The following is a 17,875-nucleotide window of genomic DNA, read 5'->3' as shown; positions in this document are numbered from 1 at the left end:
GGGGAAGTCGAGCTACTACACCAACAGAAAGGGATGCAAGTTAGAAAATCAAACCAATATGGGAGTGCTGTCCCCTTCAATATCTAGTGTGAACCAACTGGTAATGAAACTAATGGAAATATCTATAATAGATGTTCTGCAGTCGGGCTTTTAGTGTTTTCATAGCAGATTGAATATAATATGCTAATTTCCAAGCTTAATCTACCTCTTTGCCTGGACCAGCTTTTGGAGGGTTTTGTAGGATGTTTGGCTATTTCCAGCTTTCTTACCTTATTATGAGAACCAAATAAAACTTGAATAGAATGATGATTAAAAGGAGAAGTTATTTTTAAAATGAACATTGACTATACCCTGTTAGAAGACCATATTGTTCTGTCAGCATATACATATGATATAGTGATTAGGAATAATTCTCTCTGGGTTCTTCCATGTAAAATCTGTATTACTGTTGGCAAGTTAATTAAATTATCACAGCTTCAATATCCCCACCTTTAATTGGAGATGATAATAATATCTACCTTTGGGATTGTTGTGAGTATTTGTACCAGTTTGTATATATTATGTCCCCCAGAAAAAAACATTTTCTTTGATGCAATCTTGAGGGGGCAGACATATTAGTGGCGATTAAGTTGGAACGTTTGGGTTAGGTTGTTTCCATGGAAATGTGCCTTACCCAACTGTGGGTGATAACTCTGACTGGATGATTTCCATGGAGGTGTGGCCCCGCCCATTCAGCATGGGCCTTGATTGGTTTACTGGAGCACTATATAGGCTCAGACAGAAGGAGCGAGCTTGCTATACAGCCAAGAGGGACTCTTTGAAGAACACACAGGAGCTGAGAGAGGAGTTGCAGATGAGAGACAGTTTGAAGATGGCCGTTGAAAGCAGACTCTTGCTCCAGAGAAGCTAAGAAAGAACAAACACCCCAAGAGCAACTGAGAGTGACATTTTGAAGAGGAGCTTTGGCCTAGAGAGGAATGTCCTTGGAGAAAGCCATTTTGAAACCAGAACTTGGAGCAGACGCCAGCCACATGCCTTCCCAGGTAACAGAGGTTTTCCAGATGCCATTGGCCATGCTCCAGTGAAGGTACCTGATTGTTGATGTGCTTGGACACTTTATGGTCTTAAGACTAACTGTGTAACCAAATAATCCCCCTTTTATAAAAGCCAATCCATTTCTGATGTTTTGCATTCCAGCAGCACTAGCTAACTAGAACAGATTTTGGTACCAGAGAGCTGGGGTGCTGCTGATTTTGCAAATACCAAACATGTTGGAATGGCTTTTTAAACGAATAAGGGGAAGATTCTGGAAGAATTGTGAGGAGCTTGATAGAAAGGGCCTAAACTGCTTTAAAGAGACTGTTTGTGGATATATGGACTCTAAGATATTTCTGATGAGGACTTGTGCAGGAATGATGACTATGTTGTTGCAAACTGGAAGGAAGGCAATCCTTGCTTAAAGTGGCAGAAAATTTGACAAAACTGGGTCATTGTATTGGATGGAAGGCAGAATTTGAAAGTGACAACCTGGAATATTTAGCTGATGAGATCTTCAAGCAAAATATAGAAGAAGTAGCCTGACTTTTACTTGCAGCATATAGTAAAATGTGAGAGGACAGAGATAAGCTGAGAGATGAACTCTTGGTTTCAAAGAAACCAGAAATTGATGGCCTGAGAAACTCTGGGCTTCCAGGGGGTGAAATCCCAGAAGCTACAGCCCAACATGAGGATGTAACAAAATATGGAACCCAGCTGCCATTTCAGTACAAGCCAAGATTGGAGAAGGAGTTAAGCAGAAAGGATTTGTGGAAAGTCCTATTGTCTGATGGCTTTGACCCCTGTGTGCTTCATGCGAAGCCAACAGAATTTTTGCAAGCTCTTTACAGATGGAGTCACTGCCAGTCAGGACTGGAGGAGACAAACAAGGAACAAATTGAAGGAAAATTTCTTTAAGGACAGAGCCATGGAGGTTGAGGTCTGGAGTCAAGAGGTCTCAGGCTAGGAGAGCAGAGTGGCCCACATGCATGGAAAGGGTGCGTTTGCCCCAGAGGTCTAAGGCGGGCCTTCCACCTCGATGTTCAGGAAAGGTGTTGCCACCTCTGGCCTCAGAGGGTGGAGCACATTCCTAGGGGACTGGGGAGAGCCTGGCCACCACCCCACTGTTCTGAAAGGGTTGAGCATGTGCCCTGGAAATGGAAGGGAATCCGGGTGCTGCCCCAATGTTTGAGGAGGGTGGGGCCAAGAAGGTGGTCTCCCCAATGTGTGGATATGTTGGAGCACTCACCCCAGTGTTTGGAGAGAAAAGGGCTGCTGCAAAGGACCTTAGGAAGGGTTAGACTCCCACTCTCTCAAGTCCCAAGGATAAATGACTCTCAGACTTTGAAATCTAATGGAATTTGCCCTGCGGGTTTTAAGAATTGTTTTGGTCCCTTAAATCCTGTTTTCCTTTCAGTTTCCTCTTATGGCAATGGGAATGTTTACCCTATGACTGTCCCTCCTTTGTATATTGGAAGCAGATAACTTGTTCTAAGTTTAACAGGAACTGAGCCAGAGGGGAATTATGCCTTAGGACCAACCATGCCTGTAATTGATTTTGATGGGATCTTGTACTTAACTATTGTTACTGAGATGATTTAAGTTTCTGTGATATTGTGATGGGATGAATGTGTTTTGTGTATGGAAAGATCATGTCATTTTGGGATCCAGGGGTTGGAATGTGCTGGTTTGGATATATTATGTCCCCCAAAATGCCATGTTCTTTGATGTAATGTTGTGGGGGAAGATGTTGTTAGTGTTGATTAGATTATAAGTCTTTGTTTCCATGGAGATCTGACACACCCAACTGTAGGTGATAACTCTGATTAGATAATTTCCATGGAGGCGTGGCCCAGCCCATTTAGCATGGGGCTTGTTTAGTTCACTGGAGCACTATATAAGCTCAGACAGAAGGAGTGAGCTTGCTACAGCCAAGAGGGACTCTTTGAAGAACACACAGAAGCTGAGAGCAGCTGCAGGTGAGAGACAGTCTAAAGACTGCTGTTGAAAGCAGACTCTTGCTCCAGAGAAGCTGAGAGAGGACAAACACCTCAAGAGCAACTGAGAGTGACATTCTGAAGAGGATCTGTGGCCTAGAGAGGAATGTCCTGGGAGAAAGCCATTTTGAAACCAGAACTTGGAGCAGACACCAGCCATGTGGCTTCTCAGCTAACAGAGGTTTTCCAGATGCCATTGGCCATCCTCCAGGAAAATGTACCTGACTGTTGATGTGTTACCTTGGACACTTTATGGCTTTAAGACTATAACTGTGTAACCAAATAAACCCCCTTTATAAAAGCCAATCCATTTCTGGTGTTTTGCATTCTGGCAGCATTACCAAACCAGAAGAGTATTGAACTAAATAATGCCCTTAAAAAGCTCAATAGATTGCCTGGTGCATGATAAGTGCTCAGTAAACATTCACCGCTAACATTATTATACTGCAAACCAGTCTTTCTTTGTCATTGACCCTAAAGAGGAGAAGAATTGTTTCCTTCTAGGATAAAAAACCTAGTTCTGCCATTAAAAGTACCAAGGCCATAAAGGTGACTAGAATCCTCTAATCCTATTCTCCTCCCTAGATAAAAACTGAATGCTATATGGGGTTGCTTTAGAGCTCCTAAAGGATGATTTTAGTGTACTTTTTAAAAATTATTCACTACTTCTAATTTTCAGACAATGTTCCAGTCATTAGGAAAGTAGACTTTAGGGGCTTAGGTCATCAAGTAAATGGCTTCAAGTGCTCACTGTTTTTTTGTTGTTTGTTTTGTTGCTTTTCCTCATATTTATACCACTAACACTGTGATCTTACCATAGAATGCCGATTATTGGGCAACCTGACTGATTATACCAAATTTGTAGCTACATGAAAATGTTTAGCTGCTGCAAAAGCTGCAAAAGCTGGTCCTGAACCATCTCTAGGTGTTACATATCTCTGTTTCTTTGAACCCTTCACTCCAACCTTGCCCTGGCATTCTGAATCAGATAAATGAAGAAGCTATAGTGAGACACATGAATTATCAGAGAGATATAGAAACATATTTTGGCAAATGTTGAAAATAATTTCCTTTACTAAGAAACCACTCACTAAACATTGAAAACCCGGAAAAGATAAAACTGAATGTATACAAGTGTTGGCATGAATTAAGGAGTTTGTGTAGGAAGGGAAACTAGGTATCCGTAAGGTACAGATGGTGTGATTGTAATGTCTTAATACCTTCATGTTTTCAAAAACTTTATTCAAAGTCTCTTAATTTTTCCTGTTTTGCTTTTCTATCTTGATAACACATTTTCAAATTTTTTACTGATTTCAAAATCAACAGAATTATGACAAATGTACCGGTTTTGTTTTCCCCTCTTTGCCCTAACACCAACCTTCCCAGCCTCCCTGATCCATTCTCTGCCCTTTGATGTTAATATGACTGAACTCTCTGGAATATATTCCCTGGGCTTCTTTACCTTTTCCCACCAGATGGTTTTGGCCAATAGGAGGCATTAACAAGAATTTGTAGAGTTTGAAAGAGAAAGTTCAGGGTAATTATTCCCCAGTTTGCTCCATTACTTGCCATGGATATGACAGTCTTCTGGGCATAATTCTCCCAAGTTCTTTGTTCTCAACTGGAATCCAGGGTTGTGATTCCACTTCTTACCCCTTTAGGCCTAGGTCTAATAAAGGTTTCCTGTTTGTTCCCTTAACCCTGTCCATGTCTCTGTCAGTTTCCATTAAACTATCTTCAGCTAAATACTTTTGAGTCTGCCCTCTATTTCTTACTAGGACTAACTAATACACCTTTTAAAACAAATCTATATTCAGTAATTTTAACAGCTTTATTATGTTTTCAATAGGTATATATATTTTTTCATCACCCATTTATTTACTTTTAAATGTTTAAGCCCTTAGGAATTTATTTTATATTTTCACCCAGCTTCCCTTATGTTAAAATTATATGTAACCATAGGACAATTTTCAATACTAGGAAATTAACTTTGATAAAATACTGTTAGCTAACCTACAGAATTTATTCAGATTTTAACCAGTTTTTTGTTTTTGTTTTCAGATCCAGGACCTAACCTAGTATTCTCTACTTTAAAGTTACAGTTTTTTCCCTTTGTAATTACTATTTGGGAGAGATACATTTGATACAATGCAATGTCCTGTTTCTGCTTACACTTTAACCCCCTAATTTTGGCATCCATCGATCTTTGTTTATTCAGATATGTGCATGGGTATATGTATTTTTAATGTGCACATACCTGCAATCATAATTCAGCTCCACAGTTTTCGTCTGATACTTCTCCTTTCCTTTATTTACAAATTCTATCTCCAACAGTGATGGATCTGGCTATCATTGTTTACAATATTTTTACTTATTTATTTCAAACCTAGTGTGCAAATAATTTTGTAATTGCTAATCTGTGAGTAGTAAATTTACCATAGAGTTGGACTTCTACTTTGCAAAATACATTCATCTTGTTTATGAATTTTTATTGCTAGGTAGCATCCCATTGAATGGTTGTACCATATTTTTTAATCCGTTCAGTAGTAGGAGGATATTGTGCATTTCCAATTATTGGCAATTTTGGATAATGGCATAATAAACATTCAAGTACAGGTTTTTGTGTGAAAAGTTTCTAATTTTTCCTGTGTAGATATCTAGAAAAGTTAGTACTGGGCTACATGTTAGGTGTACATTTAAGAAATTACCAAACTGTTTGTTTGTATGTATGTATATATGTAGGTAGGTATAAGAAATGGCCAAACTATTTTCTAAAGTGGCTTTATGATTTTGCCTTCATATTAGCAATATGTATGAGTTGCAGTTGCTATTCATCCTCAAATGCTATTGTCACTTTTTTTTTGTTTTTATTTTAGCCATTCTAATAGGTGTGCAGTGATACTTCACTGTGGCTTTGTCTTCTATCAGATTTTGCCTCATGCATTTTGATGCTCTGTTTTTAAGTGCATCCCTATTAAGGATTGTTATGTGTTCTTGGAGAATTAACCACTGTATCCTTGTTTGTTTTCTGAAGCCTGCTTTGTCTGAAATTAATATAGCTACTTCAATTTTCTGTTGATTATTGTTAGCAAAATATATCTTTCTGAATCTCTTTACTTTTACCCTGCCTGTGTTTTTATGTTTGAATTGGGTTTCTCATACACAACATATAGCTGGGACTATATTTATTCATCCTCTCTGATAATCTTTCTTTTAATTGGTATAGTTAGATCATTTACACTTGTTTTAGTTTCTGGGCTGCTCAATGCAAATACCATGACATGGATTGGGTTAAACAATGGGAATTTATTCACTCAGTTTTGAGGCCAGGAAAAGGTCCAAATCCAGGCCCTGAAGACCAGCTGCCAGTGATCCTGGCTCCTCTGTAACATGGCAAGGCACGGGGCAGTATCTGCCAGGCTCTCCCTCCTCTTCTGGATTTCAGCTTCTTGCTTCCATGGCTTTCTCTCTGTCTAAATTTCATTCTCTTATAAAGGACTCCAGTAACAGCGTTAGACCCATCCTGATTGAGGTGGGACACACCTGAACTGAAGTAACCTCATCAAGGGTTTGCATCCACAGGAATTGATTAGATTGAAAACATGTTTTTTCTGGGGTACATACAACTTCAAACCACCACAATACGTAAGCTGATTATTAATATAATTGGATCAACCATGTTAGTAACTGTTTTCTATTTGTTATACTTGTTCTTTCTTTTTGCTCTCTTTTTCTGCCCTCTCTGGTATTATGCATATTTTGCATCATCCCATTTTTTCTTCTCTCTCAGCCTATCAGTTAAATTACACTTCTTTTTTTTAAAGGGTTTTAGTGGTTGTCCTAGAGTTTACAATATGTACTTATGCTTAATATAAGTCCACTTTCAAATAGCATTACAGCTTCACAGGTGCTGCAGGTACCTTATAACAGAGTTCTCCTAACTCCTCCCTTCAATCCCTTATAACATTGCTGTAGTTCACTTCACTTATACGTGCTACAATTGTCCAATACATTATTACCATTGTTACTTTGAACAATTATCTATTAGAGCAATTAAGAAAAAGAAAAAGGTTTTAAACATTTATCTTTCTCTGATACTTTCCTTTCCATAGATACATCTGAATTTCTGACCTATTTCATTTTCTTTCTTCCTGAAGATCTCATTTAACATTTTATGCAAGGCAGGTCTCCTGGTGAAGAATTATCTTGGTTTTTGTTTGTCTGAGAAAGTTTTATTTTTCCTTCACTTTTGAAGGATAATTTTGCTGGATATAGAATTCTAAGTTGGTGGGGTTTTTTCTTTCAACACTAAATATTTCACTCCACTCTTCTTGAATATTCTGTCAGAATGCCTGTTGTATGCCTTATCCTTTTCTGTTATAGAAAAAGTTCTTCCCAACCCTCTCTGTCTTCTTTTAAGATTTTCCCTTTGTCTTTGGTAGTTTGAATATGATGTGCCTAGGTATAGACTTTTGCTATTTATTTTGCTTGGTGTTCTCACTTTCACACTTGTCCCCACTAGCCTCTAGCAATTTGTCAAAATTACCACTTAAGTATTCCTACTAGTTTATGGCTCCAGTGGCTAATTTTCTAGGTAAGGAGAATTTGGCAGTGATTATCTGTATTTGCCTGTCTCTCCAGATTTCCATGTATCATTTGGCCCTGAAACCTCAAATATCTGATGGGTCCAAGAAAATTTCTTGATTTTTCAGTTTTTTTTTTTCAGGTTTCTATTTGGTATAGGTGCAGGAGTGATGACTTCCAAGTTCTTTATGCATCATAGCTAAAACCAGAAGTCCTTCATTGCGCTTTCAATTTGCATTTTACTAATGATTAATGATGTTGAGAATATTTTCATATCTGTATATCTTATTTGGTGAAGTGTTTGTTCAGCTCTTTTTTCATTTTTTGGGGGGAGGGGAGGGTGTAGTTTTTGATACTTCTTTATTTACTTTTTTCTCTCCATGAATATCTTTATTTTATTACTCATATAACCATACACTGGATAAAGGCTGTGTCAGTCACAAGGTTTTTACAATCACATGGTCACAAGATAAAAGCTGTGTAGTTATACAATCATTATCAAAGATCAAGGCTACTGTGTTACAGTTCAAAAATTTCAGGTATATCCTTCTGGCTATTCTAATGCACCAGAAACTAAAAAGAATAATGATTCAGTAGTCATACCCATTTGTTAAATACTAACTTTGAGGTTACAACTCATCCTTCTCATTTAATCATTCTCTCAATCTTCAGGGATATCTGGGCAATAACCATTCTAACTTCTTCATGCTGAAAAAAGGGTGTCAACATTATGGGGATTGAAACTGGTTGATGTTTTTAGAGAGACTGGTACATCTGTGTTTCAGGGCTTATCTGGCATAGGAACAATCTGGAGGGTTAAGTTTCTGAAAAAATAAACTTAGTAAGTAAAACTTTTATAGAGTCTTAGATAGAGCCCAGGGTATTCTTTAGGTTTTTCAGGAATACTATTGGTTGAGGCTTCGCATGCTGTGGTAATTTGCAATTTCTATTTGAAGGCTTACATAAGAGTAACCTCCAGAATGACCTCTCAGCTCTATTTGAAATCTCTTGGACACTGAAACTTTATTTTCTTTCATTTCTTTTGTCCCTTTTGGTCAAGAGGCATTGTCAATCCCATGATGCCAGGGCCAGGCTCATTCCTGGGAGTTATGTCCTACATAAGGGGGAGGGTAGCAAGTTTATTTGCAGAGTTTGGCTTAGAGAGAAAGAGGCCACATCTTAACAAGAAAACAGACTCTCTGGGAGTGACTCTTAGGCATAATTATAAGTAGACTTAGCTTCACCATTGCAGAAATAAGTTTCATAAGGGTAAGCCTCAAGAGTGATGGCTGAGTTTATTAAATTGGGAATCCCTAATGCTTGAGAAAATATCAGGAATTCCCCAAGTAGGGAAGTTTAATAGTTCCACATTTTTTCCAGTCCCTCTTTATATGCTCTTGATGCAAATCTTTTGTCAAATATGTGGTTTGTTAATTCCGTGGTATATTAGTTAGGGTTCTCTAGGGAAACAGAATAAACAAGAGATAACTATAAATATAACATTTTATAAAATTGTCTCACATAACTGTGGGTGTACATTAGTGCAAATTCCATAGGCAGGCAGCAAACTGGCAACTCCAGTGAAGATGTTCAATGAACTCCTCAGGCAGTGAACTGGCACTTTCAATGAACGTGTTCAGTGAACTCCTTGGGTAATGAACTGGCAACTTCAATGAACTCCTCAGGAAACACTTCACTGGTCAGCTGAAGAAAAAGTGAAGGTCCTCTATCTGTCTTGCTTAAAAGTCTTCAACTGATTGGATTAAATCCAGCTGATGGCATTCTCTCATTGTGGAAGACACACCCTTTGTTGATGTAATCAGCTGCAGCCAATTGACTGATGATTTAATAAACCAGCCTTCTGGTTTATTAACTAGCCACATATGTCCTTGCAGTAACAGTTAGACCAGGGCTTGCTTGACCAATCACCTGGGTACTATCACCTGGCCAAGTTGACACATGAACCTAACCATCACAATCCACCCTTTGTCAATTTGGCAGTTATATACATTGCCTTAAACCATACTTTATCTCTAAGTAGAAAACAATAACAGTATTTTGCCTAACAATACTCCACTGTCCTGTGTACAACTAGAAATGCAAGAAAGCTCTCCAGAATAGGGTGAAAGTCCTTGGGTGACATTAACTCTTAAAATTGATTTCCTTTATCTTAAATATCATAACAAAACAAGGAGGAAATAGTCATGCTATCATAGCCCTCATTTCTGTAACTGGTCATGTGGTCATAGTTAATATTTATCACTACTTTCTCCCACTACCCATTCCATGTTCCCTTTATGCTCAGCAAGCATTTCAGCTGGCCATGGTTCTTTGCCTGGTGGGGTGACCCAGACCTTCATTCCTGAAGTTTCTTGGCCATTGGTAGTCCTACCTGGATTGGGTTGTTGCAGTTTTCCATTGACTTTAATCACAGGGCATGGTAGTACTAAGAGACACCCTAGGGGATCTCCTATATGCTGGGAAAACTCTTCTTTACCTCCATTGTGTAGTTGCAGTGCTATTTCCCCTTGATAGGATCAATCACCCCCACCAGTACAATAATCCCCTTCCTTGCCTGTTGATTCAGAGGCATAAGAAGCCCATAGTGGCCAGGTGGCAGTCTTAACTTCCAGTTCAACGGAATTATTATTGTGTTTCCTGGTGGAAGCACTCCTCCTTTTGGAACTAAGACTTCTAGACCAGCAGAGCTTAAGCTTGCAGGGACAGAAAGCAAAAATTTACCTAGTGGATCACTAGGAGTGATAGTGAGTGGTGCCACTCCTGTTTCCACCCCTTGATTGCTGGACCTGTGAATCCTGGCTATGGGAGAAATAGCATCATAGAGTGGACGCTGATTCAGAGCATACACAGCTTCCTGAAGAACACTGCCCAGCCCTGCAAGGTATTGCCACCTAGTTTGCACCATAGTTGAGTCTTCAGGAGGCCATTGCACCATTCTATCAACCCAGCTGCCCCTGGATGATGGGGAACATGGTAAGACCAGAGAATTCTATGAGCATGTGCCCATCCCATCACTGCATTTGCTGTGAAGTAGTTTCCTTGGTCAGAAACAACGCTGTGTGGAATACCAGGATGATGGATAATGCATCCTGTAAGTCTATGGATAGTAGTTTGGCAGAAGCATTTCATGCAGGGAAGGCAAACCCATATCCAGGGTATGTGTCTATAACAGTAAGAACAAATCACTGCCCCTCCTGTCATGGAAGTGGTCCAATGTAATCAACCTGCCACTGGGTATCAGGCAGACACCTTGGGGAATGGTGCCATATTAGGGACTGAGTGTCGGTCTCCGCTGCTGGCAGATTGAGCAATCAGCAGTGGCTGTGGCTAGGTCAGCCTTGGTCAGTGTAAGTCCATGTTGCTGAGCCCATGCATAACCTCCTTCCCTACCACCATGACCACTTTGTTCATGAGCCCATTGAGTAATGACAGGAGTTGCTAGGGAAAGAGGCTGATTGGTATCCACCAAATGGTTCATCTTATCTACTTCATCATTAAAATCTTCTGCTGAAGTCACCCTCTGGTGAGCATTCACATGGGACACAAATATCTTCATGTTTTTTGCCTACTCAGAAAGGTCTATCCACATATGTCTTCCCCAGACTTCTTTGTCACCAATTTTCCAATCATGTTACTTCCAAGTCCCTGACCATCCAGCCAAACCATTAGCAACAGCCCATGAATCAGTATACAAATGAACCTCTGGCCAGTTCTCCTTCCAAGCAAAGTGAACAACCAGGTGTGCTGCTTGAAGTTCTGCCCACTGGGGGGATTTTCCCTCACTGCTGTCCTTCAGGGACACCCCAGAAAGGGGCTGCAGTGCTGCAGCTGTCCACTTTTGGGTGGTGCCTGCATATTGTGCAGAACCATATGTAAACCAGGCCCAAGTTTTCTCTTCCTCAGTCAAATGATTGTAAGGAACTCCCCAAGATCCCATAGCTGTGGGCTGGGAAAGAGAAAGTAAGGTGGCAGGAGTGGGGGCCATGAGCATTTGGGCCACTTCCTCATGTAACTTGCGCCTTCAGGACTCAGTAGAGCTCTATCTCATATATACCATTTCCATTTTATGTTGGAGTGTTGCTGTGTATGTCCAACTTTATGGCTTGGGTGGTTGGACAACACCCAGTTCATGATAGGTAATTCAGGTCTCATGGTAACTTGGTTATCCATAGTTAAGCATTCTCTCTCTTCTAAGGCCCAGTAGCAGGCCAACAGCTGTTTCTCAAGTGGAGAGTAGTTATCTGCAGAGGATGGTAAAGCTTTACTTGAAAATCCTAAGGGCCTGCATTGTGATTCTCCTATAGGGGCCTGCCAAGGGCTCCAAACAGCTTCTGTATTTGCCACTGACACTTCTAACACTATTGGATCAGATGGATTGTATGATCCAAGTGGCAGAGCAGCTTGCCCAGCAGCCTGGACCTGTCACAGAGCCTCATTTTGTTCCAGTCCCCACTCAAAACTAGAAGCTTTTCTGGTCACTCAGTACATGGGATGGAGTAACACACCCAAATGAGGAATATGTTATCTCCAAAATCCAAAGAGGCCAACTAAGCATTGTGCCTCTTTTTTTTGGTTGTAGGAGTTATCAGATGCAACAGCTTATCCTTCACCTTGGAAGAGATATGTTGACATGTCCCACACCACTGGACACCTAGAAATTTTACTGAGGTGGAAGCCCCTGTATTTTTGTTGGATTTATCTCCCATTCTTTGCCACACAAATACCTTACCAACAAATCTAGAGTAGTTGCTACTTCTTGCTCACTAGGTCCAGTCAACATGATATCATCAGTATAATGGACTAGTGTGATGTCTTGTGGGAGGGAGAAATGATCGAGATCTGTGTGGACAATGTTATGACATAAGGCTGGAGAGTTGACATACCCCTGAGGTAGCACAGTGAATGTATACTGCTGGCCTTGCCAGCTGAATTCAAACTATTTCTGGTGGTCCTAACTAACAGCTAATGAGATAAAAGCATTTGCCGTATTAATAGCTGCATACCAGATACCACAGATGTGTTGATTTGCTCAAGCAATGATACCACATCTAGAACAGCAACTGCAGATGGAGTCAACACCTGGTAAAGCTTATGATAATCCACTGTCATCCTTCAAGACCCATTTGTTTTCTGCACAGGCCAAATAGGAAAGTTGAATGGGGAAGTAATAGGAATCACCACCCTGCATCCTTCAAGTCCTTAAGAGTAGCAGTAACCTCTGTAGTCCCTCCAGGAATCCAATATTGCTTCTGGTTTACTATTTTGCTAGGCAGGGGCAGTTCTAGTGGCTTCCACTTGGCCTTTCCCACCATAACAACCCTCACTCCACAAGTCAGAGAACCAATGTGAGGATTCTGCCAGTTGCTGAATATGTCTATTCCAATTATGCACTCTGGAACTGGGGGAAATAACAACAGAATGGGTCCAGAGACCCACTGGACCCCTGTGAGACTGACCTAAGACTCCATCGATCACCTGACCTCCATAAGCCCCAACTCTGACAGGTGGACCAGAGTGATGTTTTGGGTCTCCTGGAATTAATGTCACTTCTGAACCAGTGTCTAATAATCCCCCAAATATCTGATCATTTCCTTTTTCCCAATGCAGTTACCCTGGTAAAAGGCTGTATGTCCCCCTGCAGAAGGCTGTGAGGAAGATTAACAGTATAAATTGTTGGCAGTGTTACAGGATCCTTCCCCAAGGGCACCTGACCTTCCCCTCATTCATGGGGCTCTGGATTTGTAACCTGTCTCAAGTCTGGAAATTGATTAAGGGACCGTGACTTTCTATTTTTTTAATTCAAGGTAGACTTTTGTTCACTTGACCTAGAATTTTTCTGCTTATACAGATCAAACAAAAATTTAGTAGACTACCCATCTATTTTACTGCTAGGTACTCCATGATGCCATTGCCATAAGTCTCTGTGAGTCAGATTATTTTGACTGCTGCCTTGAGCCTGTTTTCCATTATGGTAGCCACACCCACCTTGTCTTTGACAATTAACTGCTGCCATGTGGCTTCTGCCTACTGGGGATCCAATTATCCCCATTATGTTTAAGGATTCCAGCTCAGTGATAGCTGTTCCCCCAGTAATATCTGACCTACAGAGAAGGGTGACTACAGAGCTCTTCAGGGATGACAGAGCTAGTCTCACAAATTTATTCCTCACAGTCCTGGTAAAAGGTATGTCCTCTGGAAATTCCAGGGGTGTGTGAGCAGGTCTTTCATGATAAATCCACTCTAACATTCCAATCTCTCTAAGCCTTTGAATCCCCTCCTCTACATTATACCAGGGCAGTTCTGGGATTTTGACCTCAGGTAATGCTGGCCACCATTTGATCCATGTTTCAGCCAACTGCCCAAACAAACTGTTAATGCCCTTTCTAACCCTTCGAGCTACAATGCTGAATACCAAATTTCTGCTTAGTAGGCCCATATCAGTAAATTCAGCCTGGTCGTACTTTATATTACTTCCACCATTATCCCACACCCTTAATATCCATTCCCACACATATTCCCCTGATTTCTGTCTATATAAGTTGGAAAACTCATGCAGATCTTTTGGAGTATAGCATACTTCCTCCTGGGTCACACTTTGTACCTCACCCTTCAGTGCCTTTTGGGACTTTAGTTATAGGTCTTGAAGCAAAGACTGATAGTGGGGGTAGATCATGAAAAGAATTAGAAGTACCCCTCAAGCCATTTACCTGAGGACATTCTGTTGCAGTTTTATCTCCTGAAACAGGATTAATCTCTCCAGACAGAGGAGTGAGGGTTGTTTCCTCAGGGGAGGTGATTACAGGTTAAGCAGGCACTGAAAGGTTAATCTCTTTAAGTGGAGGTTGGATGGTAGGCTCCTCAGGGCAGACTGGAGGTGGGGGGCTGTTTTCTCAGGAGAGACCACTACTGGTATATTTAATAAAGACTCAGCAGTATCCAGGGTTCCAATGTCCTCACTGCCATTATTATCAATCCATATGTCCCCATCCCAAGTTTCAGGATCCCATTTTTTTCCCAATCAATGCCTTTACTTTAATAGCAGACACCCTGTGAAGTTGAGATTTTAGTTTACATTTTAAATCTGCTACTTGCACAGTGAGACTCTGGGTCTGGTTTTCAGAAATCTCAAGTCTGTGGCCACGGGAAATAATATTTTCTTTCAGGGCACACATAGAGACCTTTACATCTGTCATTCGGTGCTTAAGTTTCAAACTTGGAATCTTTAGCTCGTCTCTTTCCCTTAGAACTTTATCCAGTGTATCTAAGAGCAATCAGCCATTAACATTATACCTCTTAACTGCAAAGCTCTGTTAAGATGTCAAAAACACTGTCACCCAGAGCCTTGCTTCATTCAAGAGTGTGATTAGGAGAATCAAATGGTGCTATTTTGCATATCTCCATTGCCAACTCACTCCATGGACTGTCAGTGCCATCTTGATTATTGGAAATTGAGCCATTAGTACCTTTGAATCTAATCAGAGTAGAAAACCAATTGTAAAAGCCTATTTTGAGATTCTGTTGCTCAAGAACCACTCCTGGTTCAAAGTTGTGTTAGTTAGAGTTCTCTAGGGAAACAGAATCAACAAGAGATATCAATAAATATAAGATTTTATAAAAGTGTCTCACATAACCGTGGATATGCACAAGTCCAAATTCCATAGGGCAGGCAGCAAACTGGCAACTCCAATAAAGATGTTTGATGAACTCCTCAGGCAGTGAACTGGCAACTTCAATGAAAATGTTCCATGAACTCCTCAGGTAATGAACTGGCAACTTCAATGAACTCCCCAGGAAATGCTTCGCTGGTTAGCCGAAGAAGTGAAGGTCCTCTATCTGTCTTGCTTAAAAGTCTCCACCTGATTGGATTAAATCCAGCTGATTCCATTCTCTCATTGTGGAAGACATGCCCTTCATTAATGTAATCAGTCACAGCTATAGCCAATTGACTGATGATTTTATAAACCAGCTTTCTGGTTTATTAACCAGTCACAAATATCCTTGCAGTAATGGTCAGGCCAGTGCTTGCCTGACACAGACACCCGGGTACTATCACCTGGCCAAGTTGACACATGAACCTAACCATCAAACATGACTTGTCATTTCATTATCTTCCAGCGCCTTTTCACAGAATAAAAGGTTTTAATTTTAATAAACTCTAATTTATAATTTTTTTGATAGGTCATGTTTTTGGTGACATAAAAATCTCTCTCTGCCTAACTCAAGATAACTCGTATTTTCTTCTCTGTTTTCTTCTAGATTTATAGCATCTTGTTTAAATTTAGATCTGTGATCCACTTTGAGTTTTTTTAATAGTTCAAGATATACAGATTTTGGACTACAGATGTCCCATTTTTCCTGTATCATTTGTTTAAAACGTTATGTTTTCCCCTTTGCCTTTTATTTGTTAAAAATCAGTTGGCCATATTTGTGTGGATCTATTTATGGACCCTCCATACTGTTCCTTTATTTGTGTCTATCTTTTCACTAAGACCACACTGTCTTCATTACTATAAATTTCCTGTGGGTAGTGTGAGTCTTCCAACACAAGTTGGTGTTTCCAAATACTGTGGATCATCAATATATATTAAAAATTTCTCCTAGTATTTTGATATCAATAGCATTGAGTCTATATATAATATTGGCAAAAATGTATATTTTAACAAATGAGTCTTCTAAGACATGAGTAAGGCATATCTCTCCATATTCTAGGTCTACTTTCATTTCTTTCATCAGTGTTTTGAGGTTTCTGGAGTATAGATCCTGCATTCTTTGTTAGATTTACTCCTAATTATTTCAGTTTTTGGTACTATTGTAAACAGTATTTTTTATTCCACACTTTAATTGTTCATTGTTGATATTTAGAAATATACGTGATTTTTGTATTTGACTATGTATTCTGTAGAGTTGCAAGTGTAATTATTAGTTTTAGGAGTTTTTAGTAGATTATTTGGGATTCTCTAGAGAGACAGTAATGTCATCTGTGAAAAGTTTTATTTCTTCTTTTAAAATATGTATTCCTTTTATTTATTTTCTTGTCTTATTTCACTCATTAAGACTTGCTGTCTGATGTTGCACAGGTGTAATTAGAGTGGATTTCTTTGTCTTATTCCCAATTTAGAGAAAAAGCATTCAGTCTTTCACTATTAAGTATAGATGTCCTTTATCATGTTAAGAAATTTCTGTTCAGTTCTTATTTTTCTGATGCCTACAAATATTTTCTCTGCAATTAGTAAAATGATCATATGGGTGTGCTCATTCAATTTGTTGATATGGTGAATTACATTGTTTCTTTTTTTTAATAGTGACTCAACTTTGCATACCTGGAATAAACACTGCTTGGTAATGATATATTATTTACTTTATATGTTACTGGATTTGATTTGCTAATATTTTGTTGAGAATTTGGCATCTCTGTTAATAAGAAATATTGATCCATAGGTTTCTTTTCTTATAATATCTTATTCTCATTTTGGTATTAAGATGATCTGATAAAGTGACTTTGGATATATTCCCTCCTATTTTCTGGAAGAGACTGTATAGTATTGGTACTATTTCTTCCTTAAAGATTTGGAATAATTCAAATTAAATTTCTTTGACATATATACCATTATTAATGTTATCTATTGAAAGTTTGTTCTTTGATGAAATGGTCCATTTCATCTAAGATTTTGAATTTATGGGAGTAGAGTTGTTTATAATATTTACTTACTGATTTATTTTTGTAATGTCTTTTGTGTTTGTACCAATAGTTCCTCATTATTTTTAGTTTTAATCCATGAATTTGTTCTCTCCTTTAAACTTCCTGGTCTGTCAGAAACATGATTTAAATCCTGGTTGAATATCAAGAACTGCCTCTTCCATCTCGACAGACAGGGTTATCTAATACTGACTTTTCTCTCATGGCTTCGTAGTAACCAGGCTCTTATATTGCAACCTGTTTTAAAAGTTGAAACTAAACAAAGCATCATATATTAGTTTATGTATTTGTAGGTATTTAAGGAGCACTCCAAATAAATGGATCCTCTATTCTTACCTTTAAGATAACTTTGAGTATTATTGTTACAACTGGTTGGACCCAGAATACAGTTTATTCAACATTAAAAGAAAAATCCTTTACTTATTCCAAATTATAGATAGACTAACTTACTATATATTTTGTCTATACTCTATATCAGTTTCCTTTCCTGAAAACCTGTGATTCTCAGACTAAAGTTTTATGTGAGAAATATTTAAATATA

The sequence above is a fragment of the Choloepus didactylus genome, chromosome 11 (assembly GCF_015220235.1).
Source record: "Choloepus didactylus isolate mChoDid1 chromosome 11, mChoDid1.pri, whole genome shotgun sequence".
Classification (NCBI taxonomy): domain Eukaryota; kingdom Metazoa; phylum Chordata; class Mammalia; order Pilosa; family Megalonychidae; genus Choloepus; species Choloepus didactylus.
Note: the sequence above shows the minus strand (reverse complement) of the source record.